Source organism: Sinohyriopsis cumingii, chromosome 18, assembly GCF_028554795.1.
Source record: "Sinohyriopsis cumingii isolate HCF-2022 chromosome 18, ASM2855479v2, whole genome shotgun sequence".
Taxonomy (NCBI): Eukaryota; Metazoa; Mollusca; class Bivalvia; order Unionida; family Unionidae; genus Sinohyriopsis; species Sinohyriopsis cumingii.
In genome coordinates, this window is record NC_142978.1 from 60,741,949 (window position 1) to 60,769,731 (window position 27,783).

General features: G+C 36.9%; 1 protein-coding gene across 1 annotated transcript in view; it reads right to left on the reverse strand.

Annotated features, from left to right (window-relative positions):
• The window catches only part of LOC149776763 (polypeptide N-acetylgalactosaminyltransferase 5-like), a 56,869-nt gene extending 38,968 nt beyond the window's left edge, over positions 1-17,901 (reverse strand). Inside the window, exon 1 of the mRNA XM_089941436.1 lies at positions 17,756-17,901. The gene's annotated coding sequence lies outside the window, so the exon portion shown is untranslated. The remainder of the gene's footprint in view (positions 1-17,755) is intronic.
• Positions 17,902-27,783: the final 9,882 nt, after the last annotated feature.

The window sequence follows — 27,783 nt, forward strand, 5'->3', positions numbered from 1 at the left end:
CTAAACATGTTGATTGTGCTTCTTTCTGTAATTTAGTTTATAACCGTAGAGTTGTAACAATATATGTAGTCAATAATAAAAATATGTACGCTCGTAAAGAAATAATTTAAACTTCAATTTGATACTTAATTTGCAAGAATGATAATAATATATATAACATTAGTTAATTTATTGAACGAGAAATTAACGTTAAGGACGTTGCTGGTGTATAACTTTTACTACAGCTAAAGTGGTCACGAAAAGAAACTGCTAATGCCTGACACATATACTCGTTTTATTTGTTCTAACATATGGTTTTTATAATGATATAAAACGATTAGGGACGGACTGGCAGGGACATTTCTCTAGGTCCATGTACCCGGCAGGGAATTACCGGGTACCTTCAAATGGAGATACTTATCAACTTCCCTGCTTTATTCTGATGTGTTTCATTTCCACTACCTTACTCTGTATATACTACAACTAGTCATATTGCAACAACTAAGCCACATATGAAGCAATCAGCCATGTTTGATATTGTGTACTGCCACGTGTGTTGGTTTTACTTGTCACGAGCTTCCCTACACGGAGCCATATGCTTGAGAGAGGCTGATCCATAAGAAAGGTAATAATCACTCACTAAACAAATACTAAAATAGTACTAACAGCACCAGCTACATAAACAAAGCATTTATTAACATATAACATTATTATTGAAAACACTCAAACATTCCCACTATCAATACCTCTTGCGATGGAAATTCATTACAAATCCCAGTTTAAGTCATATTATTCAGCTCACGTTTCCATTGTAAAGTTCTGTTAATTCACTGTAACTTGAACTCATCATTTTCCAATTTCCCCACTTGAATCTTCATCCATACACCTCACAACATATTTGCGCATTGAAGTTTGCAATTATGATCAATAAGTCGTCGTAATATATACAAATTCGATACGAATAATCGTCTCTACGTGATAACAATTCATTGCTATTTTCTTGTTCAATAATTGAACTCAATGCCTTTGCTTTCCGTGCTCATAATGTATAAGCTTTCGCTTTGATCTGCTCGAACGTTCAGCAAGGTATGTCTTGTGGATACTCTGGCAAGCTGTCTCTGACTGGCTCTCTCTCCCTAACTTTTGTCCACAAAATACACCAACTTATGTATATCAACTTACTGTTCCGCACATCATGTGTTTTTTGTTGGAACACTCTTTTCCATAAACTTTCATCGTCATTATTATTCTATGTAACGGTTGGTAACATGCTAGTTTCAAACTGTCAATTTGAATGGTCTGTGTGATATAGCTAATGCCATTTGTGTTAGGCAAACGTGTTTTCTCCGTTTGGTTATTGAAAATTCTTGCTAACAATTACAAAGTTAAACACTTCCTCTAGTTTTGTGATATTTATTTCTAATATAGGATTATATACATTTCTTCTGCTATAGGATTATTTTCATTTCTTCAATTTTACTATCAACACTTTACATTATTTGCAAATATATTACAGGTTTCCTCGATAATTATTTAAATTATTTTAATATCTTTTTACTCTGATCACCTGTTTAATAATCCCTACGTTCTATTTCAAGTAACGATTTTATCGTTTTACGCAATATCTAAAATTATAGGCATTTCATTTACTTAAGTTAAAACATTTTAACATGATTGCATGATTCGTTGAAGCCTGTAGCGTTCTTATCATAATGTTATAGCTATAAGTTTATCATGGCTTTTAAATTCCTTTTAAAATCAATGTTCATCAAGTTATCAATTTTTAGAGGTAATTCACAAATATGTAAACGAAACCTAAAAGATAAAACCGGTACATAGTTTCGTTTGTTTTAAGTAGTCCTTTTGAAATTCTTTAGTAATTCTTTTAAGTTATCAACTGAAGGAAATTTGCTCATAAAATATTGTATTCCCAATATATCTGACAATGTATTTACAGATTGATAGCATTTCAAAATATTTATTTGATTTGTTTTGAATCCAATGTTTTTGACTCCTTGTCGATTAAGTGTTTACCAGTATATTTTCATTGCATGTTCAACTTACTGTTCTAAGTTAAGTTATATTTGCAGGCTTCACTTGTTCAGTCTTTATTTTAAGATGGTATATCCTCTGCCCTCTCTAGTTTTGCAAAATCTATGTTATTTTCAAGTTGATTTTGACCCATTTACACAGTACAATTGTAGAAGTTAGATCGCGAGTCTAGAATTTTGGAAACGAATGTCCTCTAGAGAAGAGTTACAGCTAGATACCCTCTATACGAGTTATTGAAGAAAAAGAAATACAAGTAATTAAAACAAATTAGCAATTTGATGAGGAAGTTAGATAACTGGAGACTTTAATAAATACACACCGTATAGATGATTTATGCTGTATCAGTGGTAGGATCACTAGAGCCGTCATCGATTCGTTCATTGACATTTTGCAAAGGGTATGAGCAGCAGGTCCTCCTGAGTTAGTCCAAATACAGTTTCTGGTTGAAAAACCTATCAATGGTGCTTCGATTACAAAAAATGAACCAATTCGTTGTCGTTGCCCTCCTTGCTACTATGAATTAAAAATTTATGTTATTGATAATGGCAAATATTGGAGAAGCATATACCACTACATTAGCTCGAGAGCGACTAGAAGCAATCAAAAAATTTCTTCCTGTGAGAGATTCTGTGAGACAAAAATTACAAGCGCGACAGGAAGCACAAGTCGAATATGCTACAGGCAAGGAACACTTATTTAAACTTGCTACAACAGCTGCTGAAAAAGCTGCGGCGGTCACTGAAAGAGCTTTATTGGGAGATATTAAGGATGATGAAGAAAGAGAAAAATGTATTCTTCCAATATTAAAATAGACAGCTGAGCAAGCTGAAAAAATTGCGAGGAGAACTAAACAAACAAAAAATATTTTTCGAGGCCTTTCGGCTGGCGTAGCTGCAGCTCAACCTACATCCGTCGGCGAAGAAATACTTGAAGGTATTGGACAAATTCGTACTGAAGTTGCCGACGTGAAAAAAGAACTTGCGTCTAAACCAACAAAAGAAAATATTGGACTGATTGCAAAATTTAAGGAGGGTTTTGTCGGAGATATTAGAAATACTAAAAGAGAAAAATTGCCTGAAAAAATATTAATTAGTATATTTAATAAATCTAGTACCTCAAAACCCGGTTTAGAAGGAGTAGTTGATGATAATCTTATTAAATGGATATATCGCATATATAAAAACAAAAAACAAGCCAGAGATGATGATTTAGAACACAGAAGTCTTGATGAAGAAGTAAAGAGACTTTATAAAGAAACACTGAAACAACTAGAACAACAACAACTCTCCCAGCAGGAACCTTCATATCAACTTCCTCCACCTCTGCAACAGATAGAACAACAACAGTCTTCTTCACCGCAGCAAGGGTTGATGTCGGAACTTAAAAGGTCTGATGAGCTACTTAAAAAAACAAAAGAAGAAAGATCACCCTTAAGACTATTTAAGAAAAACACGAAAACAACAGAAGAAGGAGCCACTGGCAGTGGTCTCTTAAGTGGTTCCTGTCCTAACAGTATCTTCAATGATGCGCAACGGCTAGAAGTTCTCATAGGAGGAAAACGAGCTGGAAATAACTCACCAGAAATAATTAATGTAGCCGCTGATATCTGTCGGCGATTATTTCAAGGCGGTATCATGAATATCGATATTTACCGAGAGTTTATTAATGAGCTCGTTGGTGACTACCACAGTGACTAGCTGTTAGATAAATAAATAATTAAATAAAATGATCGTACACAATTCTCATCGTAGACCAGTTATGGTTAGGGTGGTAAATTCACGATTGCCTGTATACAGGATGACTTATGGGAATTGACTCGGTGATGTTGTTCAGGGTTTATTCGCGAGGATAGCTCCTAAAGCAATACCGATCGCAAAACAATTATCAATGAAAGCTATTGACGTTTTCGTGATAAAGCTACTGGTCTGTTGGTAGCGCTGCCAGTAAAGCATTCTTGGCAATCAAGGACAGACTAGCACGATTAATACGCAGGCTAAAAGCGGTCCAGCCACCACCGGTGAAATTACCAAGCACCGAAGTGATGCCCGTAGATGTTAGTAAAGTAATAAATCAAGCTGCAAATCAAAAACTAGCAGCGCTGATAAATCAAGGGGCTGAACAAATAAACACAAGTCTGGTGTCGGGATGCGGTCTTCGTTTTAGACGATAACAAATTATAATAAAATGTTTAAACGTCAATCCGACACAGCGTTCGACATAGACGAACCGGTTCTTAAAAATGAATCAGTGCGTGATTTTCAGTATTATTCTTATGGCGCACGAGAACCAAATAAACGAGGACGAATTGAAATGCAAGTTCAAAATACAAGTATATATTTCTTACCCGCTGAAGCATTTATTGAAGTAGCAGGTGAAATTATAAAAACGGATGATACAGTATACTTGGATGAGGCTAAAGGCGGTTTTGTCAATAACGGAATTATGGCCTTGTTTGAAAGCGCTGCGTATCTCATTGACGGAAAAAAACTGAGTCAATTGAAAACAATGTTGATGTGGCTACAACAATAAAAGGTTTGGCAAGATATTCTGATGGTTATACAAGATCAGCTGGTCCATCAATGATCTTTGCCAAGGACACGTCTAATTATCCTAACAGTGATCAGTACAATATTAGACGACCAGGAAACTTTGTCAACAACGCCAACGCTGATGTGTGGTCGGTGGTTCATGGTGCTAATACAGAATTTAATTTAGGTTTTCATACACGTAGACAAATGTTGAGCGCTGATCGCAGAAATTATTCTTGCGTAATTCCGCTGTCGCATATATTTGGATTTTGTAGAGATATCCGAAAAGTACTTTATGGAGCAAAACATACGGTTGTGCTTTTTAGAAAATCTGATGAGAATGACGCTTTATGGCGACCCATAACTGACGCTGCTAAAGTAGTGCTGAAAAAACTATCGCTGTGAATGCCGTTAATGACTCCGGCAATTGCTGAAGAAGAGCGACTGCTTTCTTTTATGGATCAAGGTGGTAAATTGTTGTTAGCATGGCTTGCAGTAACCACAGATATTATTCAGAGTACCACTAACGGTTTATTTACATGGCATATAGCATCACAGCAGGGGGTTTCTGCACCGCGACATATTTTCATTGCTCTTCAGGATGTTACACGATTAAACTCACAAACACGGAGTCATATGATATTTGATCAACTTGGTGTTACTGACGTTTCTTTAAAAATAAACGGGCATCAAGAACCATCTGAAAATATACAATGAATTTTACTAATAATTATGTTGCACGTGTATATCATCGTTTGACGAAATATCTAGCGTGTGATCTAAATATTGATACTGGTTTGCAAATATCACAATTGGATTTCATGACACATTATCCAATCTATTACTTTTCACTAGAGCATCTTGATTTAACTAGACAATCTGTCGTTGATGTGCACTTCAGAGCTCAAGTGGCAAAAGGACCTATACATAATTACAGAGCAATTGCTGTTATACTCAGCGATAAAGCAATGTTACTTGAAGGTGTTGGTGGCCGAATGATAGTCGTTGATGCGCCAGTAGAAAACATATAACATTGTTAAAACAATATGTAGACAATTAGATCAATCGCGTTTATTATAAAAATGTCATACAGTCACGTTAATATCACTCTGACTCATGGTCAGGCGAAAAAATTACAATCAAAAAACGCAAAAGCATGTGGGACAGCGATAACACAAAAACTTGATCAAATTGCTAATGGTGGCCCAAGCAAATTATCGCTAACTAAAACCCAACTAAAACATTTCAATAAAGCGAAGCAAGCAAGCACCGGTGTTCAACTTGATTTCGCTCCAATTGCCATCAGCAACATGGTTAAAACCGGTCGTATGTTTCCTTTTCTCGCAGCAATATCAGCACTGATAGCTGCTGCTGCCCCAGGTGTCGCAAAAGCAGCCGCGTTAGTAGCTGTTGGATTCGCTGCTGGAATGGCATTAAAGAAAGCAACTGGGAAGGGATACAAAAAAAGGACAGGGTCTAAGACTTCCAGGAACTCCGCCCTCATGGTACGGAAAGGGTTTAAGACGTCCAGGAACTCCACCCTCATGGTCCATACGCCGCTGAAAATACGAAGTATTTCGCCGCTGTCAAATTTTGATTTGCTCGATGCTCCTAAACAACAACAAAAAAAATTCAGAGGTGTTTTTATGAGAGATCAATTAACACAACAACCGAATAATCCAGAAACTGGAATTATTAATCTCGATAACAGCGCTGGTCCAGGAACTCACTGGGTTGCTTACGCGAGACATCGACGTGGAATGATCTATTTCGATTCGTACGGGTTAGTACCGCCAGTTGAATTTCTAAAATACGTGCAAAGTGTTCCCATTCCAGTCTGGTACTCAACACTACCAACACAGACACTAACCGATCCACCAAACCGCCTCACGAGTATACCGCGGGCCGATTTAACATTTTAAACAATCCCTAAAAAATAATGGTTGATTTTACGGAAGATCTCTCATCGAAACAAAGACAAAAAAAAAAAAAAACGCGGTGATATAGATTTATCAAAATATGCGACCAAGGATGAAATCGACAATCTTTTAAAGTTATCCGGGATAGACCCAGATGAGGTTGTTTTTTTTTTCAGGACCGATACGGAAAACTAAAAACCAGCAATATCAAATGGAATGACATAATTCGTAGGGTTACTGGAGCTACCGCGGATAACATCCCCGTGTTTACTGACAGCGGAAAAATCAGGGATTCAAGTGTATCGTTTACAACTATCAGGAATGAAATTGCAAAAAGCGTTGCTAATCGCCTAAAACATACCGGTGACACAATGACAGGTGAACTCAACATGAACGGAAACAAAATAGTGGTTTTAAGAGATCCAACATCCGACGAAGATGCCGCGACGAAAAAGTATGTTGACGTTAACCACAGCGCCGTTCACGGTAAATTATCCACGTTGCGGGCCGAGTATGACGTTCACGTAAACGCGTTTTCAAGACTTCGTAGAAACTTTCAAAAAGCTAATGAAACCGCGAGCGAATTCTTTGGTGATCCACTCACCGTCGACATGAAACTTTCTAATATCAAGACCAACATTGACGCGATCAAACAAACACAGCAAGATATCGTAAGTGGAATTCCTGAGATCGTTAACAAAACCAGTTTGATTAAAATCCCACCTGGAGTTACTCCCGGGCATATTACCAACATAGTATACACGGTATCATCTGGATTTGCAACATGGTCTAAACAAAATAATACTATCAAATATACCGCAACAGTCACTGGAGTGTATAGACTGTGTGTGTTCAGTGCTGCAAAATTTGAGATATTTACAACGTATCCCTGGCGACATTCCACCAACAAGTTTTCCGGGGTTGTGACTATCATAATAAATAGCGGCGCTGAAGAAACATTTATACTGGAAGCAGAGGATAAGAAATTAACCGATACATCTTACTGGTGGTGTTTGGAATTTGTAGCTGAAACACCTCAATTGGTTACTGCGTAAAATAATAAATGCCCCCCCCCCCCCCGACGAAGTCAAAGATGGCAGCGTCAATAGATGCGCAGCAATATAGATACGATCAAGTACTCGAATGGCAATCAGAGTTAAAAACCCTCATCGACAAATACAACCTAAAAGTAAAAAATTATAGGCGAAGAGGAGTCATCCTGGATGATATAGTATACTCAGCATCTGCGTTAGTTGCATCCACCGGAGTAGTATTATCAGCGCTAACGCCAGTAACAACCGTATATCGAACAAGATATCAAAATTACTATTGAAGATGTTAGTCGCGAGTATGAAACCCAACAAAAAAAAAGTACGTCAATTATTAACCGAGTATCTCCTTGACGCGTCGTCGGCAAAAAATGAAATCATTAAGCAAATATAAATATTAAATCAAACTGTATTTGATATTGAATTTATTTATCAAAGACTTATAACAACAGTAAATCGATCACATAAACCAAGCTTTCTCGATTATTACAAAATAACAGAGGCTGATCTACCGAATTTTAAATTCCCTAGTGATCGTTCAGACGAACTAAAAGAATCAACCAACAAAATCATTGATAAGTTCTTCGATGACATACTCGCACGGCACAAAAAAACACTACTACCGGCAACTATTCTCCGGCACAACAATGACCCAACGGGGACAGGCCGACATGTATCCCCAGAAATCGTAAATATAACCCCTGTGGTCGCGGTCAATCTTGTGTGTGATGTCATTGACGGCAGCTACAGCACGGACACAACAGTATCAAATCAAGCCCAGCAAGGATTTGTTCTTTATTCATTCACCCCAAATGAACCACCTGGATATTTGATTTTGCAAGAGCCGATCAATCCGGTTTATTTGCAGTGTCATAATCTACTGTTATCAAGAATAAATTTCAAACTAACAGACCAATCTGGCCACTTTCTGGATTTGAGGATTGGATTGGTTAATATTAATGTACTTGTGAAATCCTAAAAATCTCATCGAAGAAAACAGTAAAAAAAAATAATTCTACTGACAGTCAAGGTGGATATTTTTTTTATTGTCGCTCAGAATTATAAGAAATTTATTTTTTTTTACTGAAAATCTGTCAACGCTGTCAATTCGGAAAGGTAATTATCTAGTCAAATTCATGGAAATCGACCGAAATTCATAAGCAAGTATGATAATTTTAATTTTGTGCACAAGCAACAGTAAAAATATTTTATTTATATATATTTTGTGCACATCGACTGATTTGCTAATTCTGAAGGGTACTTAGCTAGTAAAAATCATGCACATCGACTGATTTGCTAATTCTGAAGGGTACTTAGCTAGTAAAATCATACACATCGACTGATTTGCTAATTCTGAAGGGTACTTAGCTAGTCAAAATCATAAAAATCGTCCGATTTGCTAATTCTGATAGGGTGTTTACTAGTCAAAATCATGCGAATTTAGTGTTTTTCAGTAAAAGTAAAAAAAATATATCTGCAAAGAAATTTATTTTTTACTGACAGACCCTGCTTTCTAATTAATCAAGCGAGTATAATATAATGTACCAGCATGTGAAGGTTTTCATACACGACAAGCAAACACTTGAAAACTACATCAAATAGGTGTTTATGCAGTCCCCAGTCAACACAGTTGATTTAGTTATTGATGTATTCGGTAATGAAGATTTTTTATTAACGCAGGGATAGTTAGATGAACTGCGGCAAAAACGTATTTCTATGATCACATGTGACAGAGACCAGATTTTAAATTATGCACATTCCTGCATTAAATTTGATCGGCTTAAGTAAATATTATTTAACTCATCAGATTGATACAAGTAAAAGAAAAAAAAATCATCAGATTGATGCAGGTAAAAAATATTTATTTTACTTTCGATTTCATCTCCACGTACTAGACTTTATTTCGAAGAAATCAAGGGGCCTAACTCTCGATCGTTTCACAATCTGACATAAATTTTTTTAGTTGACTTACGCGAATATTAATTATTTTTTTTGATTCGTATTCTTCAGACAATGTTGATCTAATTTTTTCAATTGCACGAGACAACAAAACAAATTCATTTATTGTGCTTCTTCTACTGCAGCCAGTGATTGCATAGCAGTTTGAATTTTTTTTATCAATCTGAAATTAGATGGCAAAGTGTACTGCCCTTCGCATTTAGCCTCATAGAGTGTTTCAAAATCAGACATGATTTTTATCAGGATTTAATTCATCAGATATATTAATTCCGGTTTCTTCTAATTTTTTAATAGCAGAAATTACATCATTGATATTTTCGTTATTCATATTATTATATACCAATATTATATATTTAAAAGAAAATAAACCAAAAATAAACAGTTGCCATGATGAGCGGTTATCATTTTCATGGGCCCTTGCACTGGCCTATGTGTGTCTCCACGAGGTCCTTTCAGACCTTTGTCTTTTATCTCGGTTGAGACTTTGTCTTACAGAACCTTTCTATGGTTTCTCGGCATCCTCGTGATCGTTTCTTTTTGGCCGCATTCTTTCTGAATGTTTTGTTTTTGTGGGGCCCATTTGACGTAGAGCTTTATGCATCCAAGGCTACTGTTTTTTTGGGGGGCGCGTCACAAACATACCTCCAGCGAATACTCTAAGCGAAAGTGAAACGAAATGTTAGAGTATTCAGAAGGCTGTCTGTGTATTTCATTCATGTACATACCCCCCCAAGATCAAATCCCAGGGGTGAAAAACACCCCCCCACGGTTTGACGTGGGAGAGAGCTGTACATGAACGGCTACGGCTGCCGCCCCAATTCCGCCGACCTACCACTGATTCCGCCGACCTACCACTGCACCATAGTCTAATCTAATAATATAGGATTTAAAAAATATCATATAGGTAACTATTGATAGACAGTTAACAGTCTGCAGCCGAATTTAAATTCTGAACTGGAATAAATGTGCTGAACGGGTCAAGGATACAGGAACTACAATAAACGATGTTGCCGAGTTAGAAAAAACATTAAGATTCCCCATAACCGTAGCAACGATAACAGGGGAAGTATTATACGAATCGAAATATAATCGGAACGGAGCTCAAATAAATATCATTGATCATAACGCTCACGCTTGGACCAGTGCAGTCACAATATTTGCACGAGATCAAACTGTAAGATATTACCCGTCCTAGGAAAATTCCGAGGGGGGGAAACTCTGAGAGAAACAAGTTTGATTTTATTAAACAGATAGGTGAAAACGATCCTGTGTCAGTGTGGTTATTTTCGAGTTCAGATAATGAAAAAATGATCAATTTGTACTCGTTAACGGTGAAATATACCGTAAAGAATCTCTTCGTGGAACAATGAGAAAACTTGCTCAGAGATACTCAAAAGATACTGACCAATTACTAATTGTTTCACTGTCCCATCAGTACAGCCCATGCTGCCAGCGAAAAAAATTCGTGGAAGCCAACCCGAAGTGAGTTTCTCGAAGATGTACAATTAAGTTGTTGCGAAGACGGACACGGCGGATTGTGGAATACCAAGTATAATTACAAGGAGATGATATCAGTTGATATGGTTGCGTGTTATCCAGGAAGTTTTCTCGGGATAGGAGAATGCTCTGGATACTTTAAAAGATTTGGACACCCCACACACTCGATGACGCGAGTGGCTATTAATGGACCATTACCCGATTTTGACCTAACAGGATTTGCTCGTGTAGTGTCATTTGAATTCGCCAAGGGTCTTCATGTTATTTGTTATGTTTGGTTTGGTCGGTACTTTAGTGAAAAGCGCTGGGCACCAATAGTGTTGTTACGATATATGACTGATTGTAAAATGCTGGTATCGTTGACGGTCAGTGAGGCAATTATATCATATCGGGCACAGACTGAAGTTTGGTTACCGACACCTGAACTGGTTGATTACGAAAGTGATGATTACGATACATTAATCGCCAACCTCGAAGAGAAAAGAAACGCGAAGGATCTTGGTAGAATAATAATTGGCAAGTTTACTCAAGGCGGTGCATATGGTCATAAACGACATTATGCACGACTAATTATGGACGATGCTGAATACGATTTTATAATCGCTGATGCAACTGCGAGAGGTATATTTGTAAGTCGAGAAAACGCTTATTTATCTGACAGAACTCGGCTGGGTACGATTGTAAGTTATACTGATGGCGTGTCACCTCAGTATACTCATTTAAGTTCTTCGATGCTAGCTTATGTTTCTATAAATTTGCTATCGATGATAAATAGATTCCCTGACACTGCAATTAGAGTTGCAACGGATTCGTTTTACATCAACAAGAGATACCTGAACTCGGTAACTCGTTTTACGCCTGATGATTCATCATGGGGTTCGTGGAGAATAAGAGAAGAAATGGTATATGATTATTGTGAGTCCGCAGATTTTGAGATCATAGATAGTTATTATAAATCAGAATTATCAGAAATGTCGAGTGCACCGTCTGTGAACGATTCAGTATCCAGACACAAGACTGTTTATCTCAATGGGCCGGGAAGGTCTGGTAAGACGACTCGAGCGATTGAATTATTTCGGAATTCAGATATGATCCTGTTAACACCAACACACAGACTCGCGCGAGAGATGAAACAAGGAGGGGTTAACTCATGCACTTATCACAGCTTTTTCAGATACAAGGGCGACACATGGACCACTGATCAAATGGGAGAGAAATATATTCCAAGGATTATAATTTGGGACGAAATATGTACGGTACCGTTAGAAACATTAAAAATATTTCTCGATTGGTTATTAACAAAAAATACAGCTGTGATAATGTGTGGCGATCACGGTCAACCACCACTCTTTGTTGGACCATCTCCACATTTATGGTTAAAAGATTTTGTTGACCACTACGAAGAAGTGGCTGATGATTATAGAGCGCTTGATATAGAAATAAACGAGTTTAAGAAATGAATCAGCCTACAACCGAATAAAATTCAATGTGAAATAATGCGTGAAATAATTTCAGAGGCTTCAATGAGCGACTTTCTACAAACGTGGAGACCAAACGACTTGATAGTGGGAAGTAGAAAGATAGTCAGAGACACACTTCAACAACGGTTCTTTCAGTTACAACGAGAAAAGTTTCCAACGTTGCCAGTGCCGTTGTGTTATCGACCAGCTGATACGCGACGGCAAAATATTGACGTTGATATACCAGGACAGACCAAAAAACAAAATCTCGTATTAAATGATGTTGTTGCAGTTGATATCAATGTTGTTGAAGATGCACTGCGCGCTGATAAATCCCCGTGGACGCTAGGATACGCAATGACGATGCATTCATCTCAAGGACTGACTATTACTGATACAGTCGTTTGGATCATTGATGATCGTATCAAGTGGTCAAACTTAGTTTACTTGACACAGGATTGTCTTGGGTGAGTCAGTGGCTGATGAAGTTAATAATGAAAACAGTAATGATATAATAAGAAAAAAATAGCTGGTTACAAACAGAGTGACAAAAAAAAAAACAATCGCGATTTTGATCTTGATGTTGAATTTATCATGACACTAAGACAACAGCAGAATAATCACTGTGCGAGCTGTAATTGTATAATGTTGTGGCAGTATTTGAGTAATAATCCAAGACAATTCACCGTAGATAGAAAAGATAATCTTCTTGGTAATACACGAGAAAATGTGATGCTGACCTGTCTTGAATGTAATCGACGTAGGGGTTCTAGTTAAGTGATCTGGGCGGTAATTGTGTGTCTTCGGGAATTACTTGTAATTGTTCACGTGTGTACACAATTGCTGACAGAACAAATTTAATCGGACAACATTCAACAATACGAAGGCTTGATCAAGTGCAAAGTCTTGCCTCCCATGGACTTGTACCATCCCGTGTTACCTCACCATTGCCAAGGAAAAGTGATGTTTCCCTTGTGCCGTACCTTTGCCAAAACGTGCAACCAAGACCAGCCTTGTCAGCACACCCAGGAATAACGCGCCTTGACGGGAACGTTGGTCAGCGTGGAATTGTTCATTGCTCTGGACATGGGATATAAACTGTTAGAAGTGTACGAAATTTACCACTTTCCCAAGACAACAAAATATACCACAAGGGCAACAAGAGTCCGAAACGCATGTTCGCAGACTACGTGGATGCCTTTTTGAAAGTGAGGAGCAGTCGAATCCAGCCTGTAGATTGCTGGTCTACCAGTAGATCTAGTTATGTTAGATATCTTGTGTGTCGTGATGCTCCAGATAGGATCAGTCGCTCTTTTTTTACCACCTTCAAGTTCACCTGGTTCATATAAATATTTACAGTGACATTGCCCAGTATTGGTTGTGTTGAAAAATCACGTCGCTGTACGGGTATATTTTTTTTTGGTAATTGCGTTAATAGGTTTCATGTTGGTTGTTCGAGTAATTTCATTATTTAATGCAGCTATCACATTTGGTAATCTTGCAACCCATTCGCGTGATCTCTTGTCCTGAATGAATTCATTCGCGTATTGATATCCAAATAACCGCTCAGCAAGTGTTCGATTAAATCGCTCAACAATTGCATGATGACGGTGAATTGCAGTATGTCCTCGTCTGACGTTGATATTATGTTGCTTCATCAGCGATGATACTGGACCCTGAAATTCCTTGCCAGGATCAACATGTAGCAGCTGTGGCCAACGTATACCACCTCAATTCTAATGGAAATCACTGACTTTTTTGCTACAAGGAAACGAGAACCAGTTAAGCATCACGCAGCGCTACCAAATTCTGTTCGTATAATTATTATAGGTCCATGTGGAAGTGGTAAGACACAATTACTGTTGAATTTAATAATGAAATGGATGAAGTAGGATAAGTTGCATTTGGTAGCCCCGTCAGTTGATGATCAACGATGCTACGAAGTGTTAAAAGATTTTAATGAAAGTGCAAAATCGTTAAATGAGAGCGGAGATGATGTTGTTGAATTTATAACTGACATTAATGAAGCGCCAAGTATTGATGATATTAATGGATTTATTAATAATTTAGTTGTTTACGATGATGTAATGCTGGATAAACAATCAAATCCAGCTAGGATATTTGCCAGAGGTAGACACAAAGACACAGATGTGATTTATGTAACCCAGCGGTATACACAAATTCCTAAATCGGTCAGGGATAACTGTAATATTCTTACTGTCTTCAACGGAGTTGATACGCACACGTTACGAAATATTCATCAGACCTGGTGTAGCAGTGATATGGATATAAATAAGTTTAGAAATTTCTTTAGTCGTGCTCAATCAACACCACACGGATTTATCACGATAAATTTACATGATCCTCGAACACGATATCGAGTTGGTCTTGATAAAAAATTTGGATAATAGCAGCAGGGAGGGCAACGACAACGAATAGGTTCATTTTTTGTAATCGATGCGCCATTAATAGGTTTGTCAACCAGAAACCCCCTCCTTGTGGAGGGCTTATTTCGACATTTGGAACCTTCTAGAATTTGTAGGGTTCGCCCTCCCTGCTGCTGTATGACTAGTTGTGCCGTCCATTTGTTTAACTGAGCTAATATGACAGAAATAATATTGCCTGGTATAAGTGATAGCTTGTAATATTAGTTCTTAATAACTGAAAATGTCTTGCATAAATTAGCTTAATATTACGGATTGTATTATAATATTCCTTTTAGTTGCTTAATTCATTTGAAGAATTAAATTACACCAGCCACTACAACTAGACGCGTAAGAATAAGAACTTGATCAACATACCAACACAATCAGTTACATAATTTAGTCCAAAGTTTTAATATGAAATATGTTGCTGAAATGTTGATGTGATGTACTTATCCGAATCATACCTTATCCTAAATACACAATTAACCTATTTTAACGGTTCTTATATAGTAGAAACATAATCGGGTAATACGTTTGTTTCCCATGTTGTACTTGATGTTCCGAAACACATATACATTATGTTGTGTTAATGTGATTGACGCGTGCTTGTTCTTCATCTGTTATTCTATTTATTTGCTTACGAAAGAAATATACCTATCAATTTTCTTCGTTTTTTATGTTTTTTATACAGATTCTTTACTTTTTAACTTGTGTAACTTGCTATTCATCATAAGGGTTATTTAATATTTCGGTATTATATCATGCAGTTACTTTTCTGTACTGTCAGATAATTGCTTCAATACATGTTTAGTCCATTCATTAAAAATGACGAATTTATTTTTATCATTGAGGTATATTCAGTCATGATTAAATATCACTGCTAATGTTAACGCACATGTTACATTGTTTAAATTCATGCAATTGTTTGTTGTATTAAACGGTTGAAAATCGGGTAACTTGTATTGATCATTAAGACAGTTATTTGCTTATCTGAAGTACATGCGAAATCTATATGCTGACTTTTTTCAGCTCTTGTATACGTTAAGTTGATAAATACCGATAAGATAATTCGTATCCAGATGCTGCCGTACATACTGCCAAATGCAGCTTCGTTCTCTAAAGGATCTTAACGATCTGTGATCTGCGTCTAATCAACGAATCAACATCGTTCTAACTGACATGTCATAATGTGCTCTGTACATAATCAATGATTCAATATGATGTAAATTGCCATATTGCCCTGTGTTCTGTACCTTAGCAACGAATCAACAGTCTAAATTTCCATACCACATTGTGCTCTGTACCTACTCATTGACATATTAGTATCAAAATTGTCATATCACACAGTGCTCTGTGTCTAAAAAAAATTAATAAACATTATCAAAATTATGTTATAAAAGTTTAGTAGACTGAAAATAAATTTGTCATTTTTTGTGTAATATATTTGCATTTCATTAAAAGTATTTGCTAATAATGAATCAACTGGTGTATGCAACTGGGCCATATGACGAGAATTAGATACTCTGCTTATTTGTTTTTAAATCTGCAGAATTTGAAAATAAGAAAATCAGGTGATGCAATAATTCTCATTCTACATGCTTGTTCGATGTTAATTCACTTCTTATCCTTCTTTTACTTTATAATACATTTTGTTTTTGTTTTTTTTTTTGATTATCTAAGAATGTTTTTGAACTTGAAGACCCTGCATAGAACTTTCGAAAATGATGAATATGCTCTAGGTCGGTGAAGTAGGGCTCCTCGTTATGCGACGGTTCAGTTTTTGAGTCTTTCCTTTTTGGTCATGGGACATGCATTTGAACTCTCTAAGGGACATTTGAAATTAGTGTGGGCGGACATTTCATGTAATTGTAATATTTGTCAACGAAATGGTAGAAATTAGTGCGAAAATGATTTAAACTGTAAATTCTAATTAAATTAAAAAGGTTATTAATTAGGGTAAAATAGAACTTTAATAAAACAAAGCCTTGAGAAATGTATGGATTTCGAAACAAAAAGATTTCCTAACCTTAAAAACAATATCTTGCCTAATGTAATGTTATTTTGTTGTTACTCGTCAATCTCCTTGGTGTAAAGCAAACAAAACAAAACAAACAAACACATGCAACAGAAAAAAAGACAATGTACAAACATGCAGACAAATGTGGAATATTTAGCAGGCACTTCGTTTGCAAATGTGTAATATTAAATATACTCTGTTTCTTCTTAGAACACAAATTCCAAATATATTAGGCAATTAAAATTCGACTAGTATTGAATGCAGACTAAGTTAATCCATGGTCTCTTTGGCAATAAGAATAACATTAGTCTAGTATTGAATGCAGACTGTTTGATACCCTTGGCATCTTGAGTAATAATAATGAAATTAGACTAGTATTAAATGCAGCGTTATACCTCTAGTCTTTGAGCTGTAATACTGAAATAAGTACTGAACGCGGACTGTGTGATACACGTGGTATCTTGAGCAATATAAATGAAATTCGACTTCTGTTGAATTCAGACTGTGCAATACACATGGTCTCTTGAGAAATAATAGTATTTGCACACGAAGGTATGACTAAAGTTGGTTGAACTGGTTAGAACCCTGGACTCTGACATACAAGCGTAGATTTTATGGCCATTGGTTCGAGCACAAGCTAGATTGGTGTAATATTTGTTTTTTGATTGTTTTCTGAATTAAACATATATCAAAAATCGACAATACCAGCAACAGTTAGCCCACAGACTTGTGTCAGCGCGAATGAAATAATCTGGGATTAATTGTTAACCGCAATATTTAATTAACAAAATGAAGGTGTGCTATTTCAAAATGAACATGAAATGAACATGGTACTAAATTAATTTTAAAAGAATGTATAAAATACTTACCACAAACTGCTGGATATACTTTAAAATTTCTTTAGTATTCCCATTCATATACTTGATTGCTATTGAAATCGGTCCAAAGCTTACATGTCACTCTTCCTCAAGGAAAGTGACACAATCATGAAAGATAAAGCGACTGCACACCTTGATTTTTGAATGTACAATACCTTGTAACTGAAGATACAGAAAAAACATCGATTGAAGGAAACATCTGTTACGGACGTATATTACTATACACGCGGAATCGAAACCTCAATGCGTTCTAAGCCGCTTTTCTTTTTCAAATTATCAATGTCGAACAGATGCTACATCAAGTATTGGGAGTCCGATTTGCGTTAAATAACACTCCAAGTTTGAATGTTTGTATGCCTTTTTATGCTTTTATCTTGCGAGCTCAAGCACACTCAACATCAATTAAAATATTCTGAACAAAGAGGAGATAAAAATATATATTTATGATCATCTTAGATTAGACCTCGCAGGTATAATTTAATTTGGTGAATCATATTTACATATTTGAAAGGTTTTATATACAGAGAGTGAGTGTGTATGTGCTTGTGTACATTGACGAGTGAGAGACAGAGGCAGACAGGCAGAGGGGTCACTCTACGAATGAAAATCATTTTTGACTTTCTTTTATCATCAGCCTTCTATTAGCAGAGAAGGCGGGCCTAAATAGTATACTATATCTAAATTTGTTTTGTTCTCTTTTAATTATTTTTCTCTCAATCTGACGAATGACATTAACTGTAGCATTAATCCATTTAGTTTCCTAAAGTACTACAGGATCACTGTTCAGTTGTAGCCAGTTGCAAATTCGTTACACAATAGTCTTTATATTAACGGTTTTTGTTCGAATGATGTTTCAGTTCCGCATATATATTAGAGATAGGTATTACATGCTCAAGGGTTTCCTTCCTTGGTCATTACTGTAGATGTGCGAATCCATACAAATCACATAGTGGCATTGGTCATTACTAAGATGCAAGACTCGATATGAAAATCGATCGGCTTCGGTCGCTTCTTTATTGTGAGGATGTAATTATCACTAATAACATTAAATTCATTGCATTGTTTATTTGTTTTCTTTTAACAATCAACACGTTCCACGCCGTTACAGTGCATGAATAGTTAGAACTTCCCCCTCGGATGCGGGAGGTCGCGGGTTCGAACCTCAACCAAGTCATACCAAAGACGTATAAAAATGGTCCTTGTAGCTGCCTCGTTTGGCTTTCAGCATTAAGAGGTTAGTGTTAGACTGACTGGCCTTGTGTCAGGATAATGTCTGGGTGGCAGATGATGCTACATGTCTGCGGCATCATGAATCAGTGATATACATCACTATAAACTGCCACACTGCAGACATGGTAGCGACATGACTGAAACATTGTTAAAGCTACGTTAAAAATCAAAATCACAATCACACACACACACGCACACACGCAAACTCAACAAGTTTCCTGTTTAAAGTGCATGATGAAGTAACAGAGTCGATTCCCAGCTAACTAACAAAAGCCTCTGGAACTTTTCTCGCCATTGGACGAACAACACGTTACTCATTCTTCTCTTGCACATAGCCATAATTCGAAAAAACTGAACCGTTTGTACTTTTGGAGTCTTCGACTCGGGTAAGATATCATTTTATATGTTAATGAGCTAACATATTGAAATACCAGCCTGCGGGTTTTGAATCGTATTTGTCTCCTTTGTAGTATTGCATATTAAGTAACTAATCTGTTTTGTTTCAGGTTTACGTTTCCTGTATGTTAATAAACCCCACGACAGTAAAGTGTTGTAGTCATTTCTATCTATACAACGCTTGATGCATATACGAGTATGATGGAATTTTTGATGTTTTGTTTGGTATTGCAGATTTATCTCCCGTGAGCAAAGTTAACAAACAAGATAGTGACAAGTAACAAAGAGGACGCGAGTTAAACATTGCGCGAAAGCTAAATTCAAATCAAATGAAATATTTTTTCTTTCTTTCTTCCCGGCTTATAATTCGTTAAAGATCTAAAGGTCTCTGCAGAGAATGAACCTTCAAGAATTCTGCCGATGTTTTGGCTGCTTCACCTGTATATATATATATATATATATATATATATATATATATATATATATATATTATATGCTCATATTTTCTCTGTTAATTTTACAGTGTCAGAATCGCTCAGTATTTCAGGATATTGCACACATTCATATTCCATTCACGTACATAACGGAACTAGTTTCTATTTTTAAACAATGGACGCAAACGCCAGCTCTTTTGTATGTAAACAAATCATGTGCACTCGCGTATTAGGAGTTTTACGTTGTGGTTGTTTAAATTTGTTTCTGAATGAAGTAAAGCAATTGCTTCGTGGACTTCCACGTACATTCCGCGTTAACTTTATGATACAAGTTTTCGGATTTAGGCTAGATATACAATAAAGGCAAGAAAGGGTCCTTACAAATAATATACAAGTGTCAAGAAATAAACTGTCTTCTTTAGGTCGTGATAAGAATTGCAAAAAATACACTTACAGTTTTACATCCTGAATGTCCTCTGAATTTGCTTTCTTAGCCAAGTCATAGGTTCTCAATCTTGATTACACATTTCGCAATTGTACTGTAATTTCAAAAATAAGTGCAATTACATCCTCCTTACTGCACTGTAAATGAAATAAGCATTACATTTCCATAGCGTCTTTTTGATAAGTACAATTGAAAGACTTCATATTTTTCCCACATTAAGATTTAAAACATTAAATGACAGAAACAGAAACACATTTGCAGATGTCAACACGCAAATCCATCGCTTCTTCAACCGGATGTATTTCATGTGGAAGTGTCATACATAAATCCAGTTCTTAATCACGAAATTTCCTAGAATGGAAAGAACAAAAAATAATATTTTATTCTAGATTAAATGGAAAAGTTGTTGCAATGCACATTCATTCACAATATGACTCCAAATTTCAATTTTAACTAGACACGCCATTTTATTTCGAAAATATGTCGAGCGCTACAGTAAGTTCAAATTTATCTGGGCGGAGTTATGAGCGCAGTAATAACGTTGTTATTGTGTAATGATGAATCTGCGCTTGTTTATTCAGTTTTGAATACTGCACACATTCAGTTATTGTGTTTATTATTGTGTATTCTGTAAATATAATTAAGCATCAGGTAGAATTAAAAACAATGAGCATATAATAAAGAGTTACTGCATTTGTATGGGCAAATGTGAACTCGTTTTTTCGGATGAAAATACTGCACGACCTTCGGAGTGCAATATATACATTCGAAAAAACTCGTTCATATCGTCCCATACAAATGCAGTAACCTATATATATATATATATATATATATATATATATATATATATATATATATATATATATTCCCTGAAAAAACACTGTGAAAAATGAAAAACAATAAGTAAATAAATAAATAATCTAAACATAATTCAAGAATAATAAACAAATTAAATAATAGAAGTCCTAGTAAAGTAATGTTCTAAAAAAGTTCGATTCCCGACGAAATATCCAAAATGGAAGACGATGACGTATATTGTTGCCTTTATATTACGAATGATCTACAGTTCTTTGCTGATTGACAGACAATATTCCGGTGTTTCTGTTTCCGATTAAAATTTAAAGAAAAGTCTTTGTCCAAGAAGGCGTGTCTTCCAAGTCTGCCTCGATTTCACTATTATGGATCTCACATTACGAATGAATCATAAAAAAGAAGTTGTTTACTTGATTCTAAATCAAGGTCAGGAACTAGGTTAGCATAAGATACAAATTTCAGTGTTTAGAACTAACAGTCAGATCACACTAATTTCAGGAAAATATCAAATTCCTAGTAAATAAAGTTAAATTACTTTGACATTGAACGAAATTATAAACAAAAATATTTTAAAACTTGCAAACAATTAAATTAAATCAAATATACATAACAACATACATATTATACATGTATAATATATATGGTGGCCTAGTGTTTAGAGGGTCCGCCTCGGATGCGGGTGGTCGTGGGTTCGATAGCTGGACGGTCATACCGAAGACTTATAAAAATGGTACAAACAGCTGCCTCGCTTGGTGCTCAGCATTAAGAGGCTAGTGTTAGGACTGTTCTGATTGGTGTCAGGATAATGTGAATGGGTGGGACATCATGCTACATGTTTGCGGCATGATGCCCCAGTGCTAGACATCACTATAAGCTGTCACACTGCAGACATCGTAGCGATATGACTGAAAAAATGTCTAAGATACGTTAAAAATCCAAATCACAACCACACACACCTGAACATTCACCAAGCTGCACGCTCATATATGTAGGAAAATAGTGCGACTAGAAATTATAAAGACAGTGTACTATGTATGTCTCTGGAATAACTGTATAATTTCAACTGCATATTGCAATGCAGCCGTGTGATCTACTTTGGAACGACGAATTTTGTTCTGTCCATTTCTTATGCTGCTGGGTGTGTGACGGGTACATAATCTGCTCATTACAATGTATCTGTTTTGTGTACGACTCAGACACACATTCACTTAAGAAATAAAAAGAACCATGTAAACACCCGGAAACAAAAAGCCCAAAATAAAACAATCTAAGGACGCGGTCTCTCTGTATCCATCTAATGACCTAATATCTGCAGGTATTTTTATTCAACAGTTGCAGCTGGTCTGATGGTACAAGCCGAATAATCTTATGAAGTACATAATTGAGAAGTGTGCTTGTATCATACTTGATCATCTACAGTGAAATCCCATTTTATTATAAGATCAATTTACTTCTACCTGAAACCGAATGACACATAGCAACAATTACGTCATCATCCGGCGCATTGTCACCACATGCTACAAGTATATTAGGAATGTAGACGAAGCAAAAACTTAAAATATATTGGCAAATTCGTCCATTGTGTCAATTTTGCTTGGTAAAAATGATGTCCTTGAACACAAGTTTCTTGTGAAGACATCAGATAATACCCTGTAAATTAAATTAAATACTTTTGTACTTGAAATGAAAGCGTGGAAATTGTGGGACGATGTAATGGGTTCACATTAAAGTTGAGTTAGAAAATAATATCACCTGGAAAAGAAAATTTCTTAGAGTAATGATAATTCACGTCTCAAATAAATTCAGAAATGTAAAGTGAGGAGAATCTGACATAATTTTACTCAAATAATATGCAGCTTGCTTTATGCCTATTTCAGTTTCATAAATCTTAAACTTATCATATTTATGAAATTCATATATTAGAATTATAGGTCAGCTTATGACGAAACAAAGTTTGAGACTTCAGCTTTGGCAATCCAAATTTTGGTTTTAGTACTTAAATGAGCCTTTTTCTTATATGCGTCCTTCATGAACTGGGACGGTTTTCAATCTGATAATTAATTAACATTTTATTTCTATATAGCGCAATTGTCATGGAAAAACAAATCGTAAAATCAGACGAAAACTATTCTACTTTTTCTCTCCGTTTGTAACGGAATGTTAATGACGTGCATCGAATTACATAATTTGTTTCACACACTGCTTTCAAAAGTAGCACAAACTACTAAATTTATATGTGACCATTGCATGTGTTTAGGGGCGAATTCGTTAATTGGATTATAGTTGTTCTGTCGCATATTGACATTTACGAGTCGTTCGTTTGCATGCGTTTGCGTGCTACTAAATTTGTTCGATTATCCGTTATTATCTTAACACCAGAGCAAGCCGCAGAAAGTAGAGGCACCCCGACCAAAAGCTGTGAGTTCGTGCACAAGCACCGTTAACTTCATTTATTTCAAGTAAATACCGCCAGTTTCCTATCTTGTGGGGTGGTCCCTAACCTACCGTCAAATATGAGAGAGTTACATTTGATTCAATTTTTCCTGAGTTAGTTGGTTATTTTCCGTGCAGTAGGCATACTTCTATTTTCCGAATATTTTGCCTAATCGTTTTGGATTATAGCTGCCATTGATCTTTTTGATGAGTGTTGATTCGATTGTCTTGATGCAGTGAGTTTGGAAAAATAAACCAGTCAGAATCATTTCAGGGCCAAGCAAGCTTTTGTCTGGAGAAGGCTTCCTAAGGTCAGAATGTGTGCTGTATTTTCTTCCTTTTTTGGGGGTGGGTGGGGTGGGGGTGGAGAAGTAAATTCGTTAGTGCTATACTGTATGCTATTTTTAAATTTAAATGTTATATGAGTGAGATATCAATTTCGTTAATGTATGTTCCGATTTTAGGCGTTTGTTTTAATTGCTTCGGATGGTAATTTTTTTTCTTCTTCTCTATGCTTGAATTTGAGGTGTTTATTTTATTTGTTTGGGATAGCAAATTCGTTTCTCTATGTTTGTATTCGAGGCGTTTCTGTTTTCCTTCCCTCCCCCCCCCCCCGAGTCCGCCTCTTCACTTCTTTTGTAATGTACTTTACTCCGTGTGAATGTGTTTCACGTGTAGTCATTGTTTTTCATTCTTTGTTTCCTGATCTTCCTTATTTCTGCTTCTTTTGCCTTTTTCCTTTATGCTGCAGTGGTTTTGCATTTATTTCCGGATCTTCATCATCTCTTCTACGTGTTTCCCATATTTACCTTGTCCCGCGTTGTTGTTGTGTTCTGCCTGTGCACTTATCTTCATCTTTTTACTGCTCATATTCGCCCTGTTGACCACTTAAACATATCTCTGTGTGTGTGTGAGTGTGTGTGTGTTTTATTTTCCTTCTTCAAAATAAGCTCTCAAGAGTCACTAACTTTGTTGAACTGGCAGATTTATTTGCAATATATGTTGCTCACTCTGAACATCATGTGACCTGTTTAAATTGTATAGACAAAAATAATCAAGACTGTAACAGAAATAAGCGTTCGAAGCACGTTTGTCTCATCAGATAGCTCTGTGTCCCTCCTCAGCACCTTGGATCAGTTTTGCTGTGCCCACTAAGAAAGACAGACCTAGCACGATTCATAAACAAAAATACAATGCGGTTGCCTGTGCATTCCTCGAACAGACTCATTGATAGCTTATTTTAGTAATATAATAAGCAAAACAATACCGTTGAACCCGAGCTTTGAGCACGGTTCTAAATATTTGTTTGGAAGGAGAGTTTGACAAGTTGCTCCTGTGCATATACCCACCAGTGGTGTACCAGTGTTTGGCAAGCTTGCAATATTGGTCTAATGTAGTGGTCTCACATTTTGTACGCCTCCTGTCACACTATGACAAATAGGGCCTTAACCTATTTCCTTTTTTATCTACATAGTTAGACGCCTAAGCAAACATATTAAATTTTGGCGGCTGCCATGAATATCATACATTTTTATGAGATGTTTCTTGGGCTGACATTTCTAGATTGAAAGACTGACCGGACGTCATCAGCGACAAAGGCCGCTCACCGCGCTAAACTGGATTTCAGGATGACTGCTTGGCAGTGGTAGTCTCTAATTGGACTGCAAATAGCACTTGTAAGCCACTTTCTGCGTATAAGAAACCATGAACCAGGAAAGTCTTACTAGCAGTCTCGTTAACCTCATTGCTGCTGACATGATTACGAATAAAGAGGTAAATTGTGAAAATATACAAACACCAGTAAGAACAAGCGACCTGACGAGAGATAGATCAGCGGAACCGAAAAAGGATAATTCAGTAAGCCCGAGGACGGTAGCGTCGGTAGAACAATCTCAGGAAGTATTACATGTCACCAAGGTTAAACAACCATGCAGAGTTGCTGCTAACGAAAGACTTGGGCTGAAGAAAGAATACCAGACTAAGAAAATTAGGATGCTCACAACACGTTTGCAACCCAAGTAATGACAATCGCAACAGTGCCTTAAGGAAACATCAAGCGATACCATAGTATGATTCTATGGCAGCCTATCATATGTAGCAGGCCTTTGGTTGCATTTAATCGTGTGCGCCAGCGTAAATGCGTGGAACACGAGTGCAAGAGAGACGGAGCTACAATCATGACAGCAATCGGTATCATCTGGGAATCTGCTGGAATGAAAAGTACCGCATATGCTTGAAGCATCTAATTGACATTAGCCTGACATATTTCATATTGAGTAGCATGAGTTGCGCATGTCGTCAAAAGACAATAACATAAACTTGTTAACCGCGGAACGTATGTTCAAGGTCTATACACTAGCATACGCGAAGGACCTTGCAAACCTTCTTTACCATGAAGCTGCACACTGACGCCATGACAATAGGTATTCAATGATTGTCAAGCGCTCGGTACATCTGAAGCCAGCCGACCCCTTGTACGCTAATACCTCAAGGAATCATGCCTGTTAATATCATAAAGTTCGTCTAAAGAACACGCTCGCCTCTGCTGGTCTCCTGATGTTGGAACACTTGTCAATGCATTCTCTTCTTTACCATGCAATCAAATACGACTAATGATGAACACATCCGAAATGAAATGGATTCCTAAACCATCCGATCAACGTAGGGTGTATACCAACGCAAGCGAAGCGATCATTTCGATTATTTCAATAAACAAACCAAGAGAAACAGTACGCGTAAAGGACTCACCAAGACGATATCGATTCTACTGGCGAGTAGTAACTAGTGACCGGTTGAAAAAAAAACGATGTTCCACAGCTTGGTGAAACCTTATCATTTGCTACATTTTTTGTGACTCTATATAGTCAGTTCAACGCGCGCATGTGCTGCGGATCAAATGGTGCGTACGGTGCTTAAACTAACCGTAGAGGTGTCGCTAAACTTGGTACCGGCTATGTTCTTGTTGCCTCGTTGTTCTTGCTGATTGTACATCTAAAGCACATGCTTCCTACTTCACGTTGTTTGACATTGGCACGGTTGCGCATTTACGCCTTTAAAATGTATGTGTCCACACTGACAGTTTCAACTGGGCGAAGCCGATGGACCATCAAGGAGCACTTCCTTATATAAATCATATCATGTTTGTTATGCATACAAGCACTTGCTCATGAGACCAGACTAAAAAACCTCTAGCAACATAAAACGGTGCAGGCATTGTACGTGTCTAATTGTCCTCTCGTATCCGTTCTATATATTTAGAATTACCTTTGGCCGGCACCCCTCTGATATCTTAGTGCAGGTTGCGGTTATACGCCTAACTGCTTTTGCAGAGGACGTCAAACTAGTTATTTCTGCATGCAGACAGAAACCAGAGGTCGCACATGGTTTGGAGGAAGATGTTGAAGCGGTCTATCCGAGGGTGTGGGACGTGGTACTCTGGGTTGGCCAAGTGATGGTCTATGTCCTTTGCTTTCATATGGGCTGCATAGGGGCGCGAAGTGAACTCAGTTTTGCTGTCTGTACACAGCTTACAGACGGAGATTCGATGTGTTACTCGAAAAAGAATTCTGGCTTTTTCCGCATTTGCGTCGCTTCTGCCCAATGTACGCTTGGCATAGACATAACTGCTCGCGTAGGAGCAGTTGAGCAAGATCAGTACGTTAAAGAGCACTATGTAAGTTTGGTTATTTACTAGGAGGACCCCAGTGGGTTAGAACACCTTAGGTTTTATAAAAAAAAAAAAAAAAAAAAAACAAAAAAACAGCGGTCGATGCGCCGAAGAGGCTCTATTGTCATTTGTTGTATAGAATACCTTCTACATGGTAATGGAAGATATCGTCTATATTAAAGCCATTGTCCTCTATAATGTTTGCAAACAGTCGTTCTTGAGCTCTCATGACTGCTTATCTTGATGTTGAATGGCATGCAATTGGGTTTCGGCAGCACCTGCAGGTAGGTTTTCAATTGTCCTTGCTGTGCTTGCGAGCGTTATCAATATAGTAGATGATTCAGTCCTTTTGTAGAGGCTTCAGTCAGGTGGCACATGTTTTCACTGGACACAGTCGACGTTAATAGTTTGCGATCCTTCGGTTTCACCGGTGGCATGGTCCAATCCAGTTGTTCCTGCTTGTTGTTCTGACAAGGCATTGTCATATATCCTGCCAGTTGTGTTGTCGGAAGTATTTTATGCTTGAATGTGATTTTCGATTAAACGGCTAGAGACGCATGTGGTCACCGTGCATGACAATCACTATCGTAATGGTATGGAA